The sequence below is a fragment of the Panulirus ornatus genome, chromosome 5 (genome assembly GCF_036320965.1).
Source record: "Panulirus ornatus isolate Po-2019 chromosome 5, ASM3632096v1, whole genome shotgun sequence".
Classification (NCBI taxonomy): Eukaryota; Metazoa; Arthropoda; class Malacostraca; order Decapoda; family Palinuridae; genus Panulirus; species Panulirus ornatus.
Genome location: NC_092228.1, coordinates 44,951,735 through 44,958,652, shown reverse-complemented (window position 1 = coordinate 44,958,652; position 6,918 = coordinate 44,951,735). Strand labels below are relative to the sequence as shown.

Below are 6,918 nucleotides of genomic sequence, written 5' to 3'. Positions count from 1 at the left end.
CCATAGGAGCGCGCGAGAGAGCGAGCGGACGGACGGACATCAACTCCCTCCGACGTCCAGCGAGCAACTGAACCTCCTCCTCCTCCTCCTCCACGCTCGACCCTCCTCCCCGCCCGCCCGGGCTCGCAGTTGCCACATATACAATTTTCGGGGGAGTTTCCACCATATCAAATTTCACGCTTATATCTTCGGCTGATGGCTTCTAAGGCCTCTTTAAATATATATATATATATATATATATATATATATATATATATATATATATATATATATATATTTTTTTTTTTTTTTTTTTTTTTTTACTTTGTCGCTGTCTCCCGCGTTTGCGAGGTAGCGCAAGGAAACAGACGAAAGAAATGGCCCAACCCCCCCCCCCCATACACATGTACATACACACGTCCACACACGCAAATATACATACCTACACAGCTTTCCATGGTTTACCCCAGACGCTTCACATGCCTTGATTCAATCCACTGACAGCACGTCAACCCCTGTATACCACATCGCTCCAATTCACTCTATTCCTTGCCCTCCTTTCACCCTCCTGCATGTTCAGGCCCCGATCACACAAAATCTTTTTCACTCCATCTTTCCACCTCCAATTTGGTCTCCCTCTTCTCCTCGTTCCCTCCACCTCCGACACATATATCCTCTTGGTCAATCTTTCCTCACTCATTCTCTCCATGTGCCCAAACCATTTCAAAACACCCTCTTCTGCTCTCTCAACCACGCTCTTTTTATTTCCACACATCTCTCTTACCCTTACGTTACTTACTCGATCAAACCACCTCACACCACACATTGTCCTCAAACATCTCATTTCCAGCACATCCATCCTCCTGCGCACAACTCTATCCATAGCCCACGCCTCGCAACCATACAACATTGTTGGAACCACTATTCCTTCAAACATACCCATTTTTGCTTTCCGGGATAATGTTCTCGACTTCCACACATTTTTCAAGGCTCCCAAAATTTTCGCCCCCTCCCCCACCCTATGATCCACTTCCGCTTCCATGGTTCCATCCGCTGCCAGATCCACTCCCAGATATCTAAAACACTTCACTTCCTCCAGTTTTTCTCCATTCAAACTCACCTCCCAATTGACTTGACCCTCAACCCTACTGTACCTAATAACCTTGCTCTTATTCACATTTACTCTTAACTTTCTTCGTCCACACACTTTACCAAACTCAGTCACCAGCTTCTGCAGTTTCTCACATGAATAAAAAAAATATGTATATATATATATATATATATATATATATATATATATATATATATATATATATATTCTTGATATGAAGCATAGTTAAGTTATTCAATATCTGTTTATATCAACATAGCTGTCTTTGTGAAAAGGGGAAAGGCGGGGGGATGGGGGGGTCAAATAACACCCCCCCCTCTCTCTGTATATCCCCCCCCTCACCCACCCCGCGTATATACGCTCAATGGCGTTATTGGCGAATGCGTAAGACGATGACAGTGACAACCAGATTGCCAATAGAGGGGATGTACACAGATGGTCGACACTCCCGTAGGAATACGACGCAAGTCTGATCCTTGTGGCAAAACAGTGCGGAAGATTTGAGGCATTTTGTGGGGGGGGGGGGGGGGCGCATAGCTAATGACATGGGATTCTATCCCTTATGCTTATGGTCCATAGAGTCGCTCTTTGAACCCATTATGGGAACCCAGGTCCAGTCATGGAATTCTATGCCTTATGCTAATACGCTATAAGTTCGATGTGCCATCCCATTAACGAGATCCAAGCCGTAAACATGCTATTTTCTCCTCTATGCACTTACACCATAGGGTCGAACACCCCCCATCTTCAACCACCCCCATATAAACAGGGTGTGGAAAGCGCTTGTTTGCACCTCCCGTTGTAGGCAAACGCCCCATTGAAAAGGTGTTTGCATAGTGATTATGTTAATTTCTTTGTCATTCAGGCTCGCTATGGAAGGGGGGGTGTGTTCATCGCCCCATACACATAACTGCTGGTTTAATATCGTTTGGTAATCGCTATTTCAAGCACGTTCGTGTCGACACATGAACTGTCTTGTAATTCAAAACGAAAAGAAAATGAAATTACTTCATATACGCCACAGCACAGAGAGCGTAAAGACACGTCAGAGAACTCCTTTCTCTGTGGGAGTCTTATCCTTTCCCTGCTACTGGACGTAGCGCAGCCTTGGAACTGTAGGAATAGCGCTGGGACAGTGTAGAATATATTCATACACCTGTGTGTGTGTGTGTGTGTGTGTGTGTGTATGTGTGTGTGTGTGTGTGTTGTGTGTGTGTGTGTGTGTGTGTGTATGTGTGTGTGTGTGTGTGTGTGTGTTGTGTGTGTGTGTGTATGTGTGTGTGTGTGTGTGTGTGTGTGTGTGTGTTGTGTGTGTGTGTGTGTGTGTGTGTGTGTTGTGTGTGTGTGTGTGTGTGTGTGTGTGTGTGTAACCTTGTTGATATATGTATGTCTGGTTTATTTACCTACAAATCTATCCCCATCCCAGTGTATCTATTTGTTCACTTGTCCCAGAGTATATATCTATTTCATCTATCCCTGAGTAACTATGTGTTAATTCATCCCAGTGTAATTGTCGACCCATCTATCTGTGTGTATCTACCCATCTATCCCCGTGACTCAACCTATCTATCCCTGGGCATCTCTCCATCTATCTTTGTGAAGAAGAAGAGGAAGAAGAAGAAGGAGAGGAGTAGGAGATGAGGAGTAGGAGGAAGAAGAAGAAGAAGAAGAAGAAGAAGAAGAAGAAGAAGAAGGAGAAGAAGAGGAGGAGGAGGAGGAGGAGGAGGAGGAGGAGGAAGGAGAAGAAATAGAACAAGAAGAGGAGGAAGAGGAGGAGGAGGAAGAAGAAGAAATAGAAGAAGAAGAAGAAGAAGAAGAAGAAGAAGAAGAAGAAGAAGAAGAAGAAGTATCAAAAAGAATATATATATATATATATATATATATATATATATATATATATATATATATATATATATATACATATATATATATATATATATATATATATATATATATATATATATATATATATATATATATATGTATATATATATATATATATATATATATATATTTTTTTTTTTTTTTTTTTTTTTTTTTTTATTCTTTGTCGGTGTCTCCCGCGTTTGGGAGGTAGCGCAAGGAAACAGACGAAAGAAATGGCCCAACCCCCCCCCATACACATGTATATACATACGTCCACACACGCAAATATACATACCTACACAGCTTTCCATGGTTTACCCCAGACGCTTCACATGCCTTGCTTCAATCCACTGACAGCACGTCAACCCCTGTATACCACATGACTCCAATTCACTCTATTTCTTGCCCTCCTTTCACCCTCCTGCATGTTCAGGCCCCGATCACACAAAATCTTTTTCACTCCATCTTTCCACCTCCAATTTGGTCTCCCTCTTCTCCTCGTTCCCTCCACCTCCGACACATATATCCTCTTGGTCAATCTCTCCTCACTCATTCTCTCCATGTGCCCAAACCATTTCAAAACACCCTCTTCTGCTCTCTCAACCACGCTCTTTTTATTTCCACACATCTCTCTCACCCTTACGTTACTTACTCGATCAAACCACCTCACACCACACATTGTCCTCAAACATCTCATTTCCAGCACATCCATCCTCCTGCGCACATCTCTATCCATAGCCCACGCCTCGCAACCATACAACATTGTTGGAACCACTATTCCCTCAAACATACCCATTTTTGCTTTCCGAGATAATGTTCTCGACTTCCACACATTTTTCAAGGCTCCCAAAATTTTCGCCCCCTCCCCCACCCTATGATCCACTTCCGCTTCCATGGTTCCATCCGCTGACAGATCCACTCCCAGATATCTAAAACACTTCACTTCCTCCAGTTTTTCTCCATTCAAACTCACCTCCCAATTGACTTGACCCTCACCCCTACTGTACCTAATAACCTTGCTCTTATTCACATTTACTCTCAACTTTCTTCTTCCACACACTTTACCAAACTCAGTCACCAGCTTCTGCAGTTTCTCACATGAATCAGCCACCAGCGCTGTATCATCAGCGAACAACAAGTGACTCACTTCCCAAGCTCTCTCATCCCCAACAGACTTCATACTTGCCCCTCTTTCCAGGACTCTTGCATTTACCTCCCTTACAACCCCATCCATAAACAAATTAAACAACCATGGAGACATCACACACCCCTGCCGCAAACCTACATTCACTGAGAACCAATCACTTTCCTCTCTTCCTACACGTACACATGCCTTACATCCTCGATAAAAACTTTTCACTGCTTCTAACAACTTGCCTCCCACACCATATATTCTTAATACCTTCCACAGAGCATCTCTATCAACTCTATCATATGCCTTCTCCAGATCCATAAATGCTACATACAAATCCATTTGCTTTTCTAAGTATTTCTCACATACATTCTTCAAACCAAACACCTGATCCACACATCCTCTACCACTTCTGAAACCGCACTGCTCTTCCCCAATCTGATGCTCTGTACATGCCTTCACCCTCTCAATCAATACCCTCCCATATAATTTACCAGGAATACTCAACAAACTTATACCTCTGTAATTTGAGCACTCACTCTTATCCCCTTTGCCTTTGTACAATGGCACTATGCACGCATTCCGCCAATCCTCAGGCACCTCACCATGAGTCATACATACATTAAATAACCTTACCAACCAGTCAACAATACAGTCACCCCCTTTCTTAATAAATTCCACTGCAATACCATCCAAACCTGCTGCCTTGCCGGCTTTCATCTTCCGCAAAGCTTTTACTACCTCTTCTCTGTTTACCAAATCATTTTCCCTAACCCTCTTCTCTTCCTCCTCCTCCTCCTCCTCCTCCTCCTCCTCCTCCTCCTCCTCCTCCTCTTCTTCTTCTTCTTCATCTATTTCTTCACAAAGATAGATGGAGAGATGCCCAGGGATAGATAGGTTGAGTCACGGGGATAGATGGGTAGAGCCACGGGGATAGACGAGTAGATACACACAGATAGATGGGTCGACAATTACACTGGGATGAATTAACACATAGTTACTCAGGGATAGATGAAATAGATATATACTCTGGGACTGGTGAACAAATAGATACACTGGGATGGGGATAGATTTGTAGGTATATATATATATATATATATATATATATATATATATATATATATATATATATATATATATATATATATATATATATATATATTCTTTCATGTTTTTGGTGGGTCTGATCATTTGGGATGGTCATGGGAGAGATGGAAAGTGTATACATCTTGCAACATGTTAGTGAAGGAGGCAGTGAGGCGACTTGGTACGCTAGAGAGGGCACACCCCGGGCCCAGCTAAAAGGGCCTTTGGGACGAAGCCTTTTTTTTTTTTTTAATTGGGCCTTTTTTTTTAAATACCTGGTCTTAGATATGAGAAACGGTTCCATGTACCCGAGAATATCTTGCCAAAGTATATGTACAACTTTGATAAAAGTTAGGCAATAGTTATATATATATATATATATATATATATATATATATATATATATATATATATATATATATATATATATATATATATTATTATTATTAGGCATGATAAACATAGTTCTCTCTAGATGTCGTCTGTACACTTTCACCCTTTTCGTTTTCTCTTTATGTCATCTTTATCAAGAAAGAGATTAAGAAAATGATAAAGGTTTGGTTTACAGAAATATAAGCCTTTTTCCATCTCCATGAGGAGTGAGAGAATGTTAACTGCTAAAGCAATTGGACTTCCTTCCTGGACGGACATCCTGAGGCACTGACATAGAAAGATGGCTGCTCTCTCTCTCATAACTTTGAAAGAGGAGAGTTTTATTCCACCTGGTGAGCCAGAGGCCCGCTCCCCCATCCGAGTGAAACAATGAGGTACTCAAGTTCCAGGCCCTCCTAATTGATCTCTTTAACTGTTCCTTGACGTCTTGTAGCATCGCCTCGACTTCTCAGTCTCTGTCCAAAGACGTATCCACCAAGATGGAACCCGTGGCTCGTACCAACACCAGCTCCCTGGCCCGTACCTCAAAAGGTTTAGTATCTGACACCATCGGGTCACTTGGCCAAGCAGAGGAAGCGAAAGACCCATTTAGAATCCAGCTCATGATGGACTTTTCTCCCACTTCTCTGCAGCAGAAGTGCTAGTATTCAAAGCTACAAGGGGAGCGCGCGGCATAGCCAAGGGCTATACAAATATGCAGAGCATGTAGGAGTCGAGGTGGATGACATGAGAGAGGACTGGGTGAACAGGGGAAAACGTAACCTCGAGTGTGTGTGTGTGTGTGTGTGTGTGTTGTGGTCTTATACCTTGAGGGTAACTGTTGCCGATGGAGGCCTTCGTCTGTTCCAGGAAGGCAGAGGCTCGTTCCAGCAATGGTCCAGCATGGTTCAAGCTCGACGAAAGCTTGGTCCAGCCTAATCCAGCTTGGCTGAAGCTTGGCCCATGATAATCCAGCTTGGTTGAAACTTGGTCCAGCCATTGCTTTCCGCAATGCATCCACTCCAGTCCCTTCGCCTTTGAGTCCCTGGAAAATTGGACATTGGTAAATCATCTATCGTCCAGCGGCGTTTCCAGACGCCAATTTCCAGGAGACGGAAGTGGAAGACAGGGAATGTGGAATGGGCGAGAGGCTGGGACGCTGTGGTGGGTGTGGAGGAGGGACCACTATTGTACCACACCGTCTGGTAAGGTGAAGGGGTCGCTCGTTTCCAGTGAGGCTCCCATCAAAATGGAGGTTTGTAAGTGCTTCTTAAGTAGCGGTCTCTGTGTTATGATGGTCGTGTTCTCCAAAGTTTATAAGTGTTGATAGATGGGGGGGCGAAGATTGGAAAGTAGGCTGGTAAGTTGTGAA

The 6,918-nt window shown here is 43.2% G+C and overlaps 1 protein-coding gene across 1 annotated transcript in view; it reads right to left on the bottom strand.

Moving 5' to 3' along the window:
• The window catches only part of LOC139748753 (lachesin-like), a 255,561-nt gene extending 255,513 nt beyond the window's left edge, over window positions 1–48 (bottom strand). Inside the window, exon 1 of the mRNA XM_071662179.1 lies at window positions 1–48. This exon is cut by the window's left edge and continues 647 nt beyond it. The gene's annotated coding sequence lies outside the window, so the exon portion shown is untranslated.
• Between the last annotated feature and the right edge of the window lie 6,870 nt (window positions 49–6,918).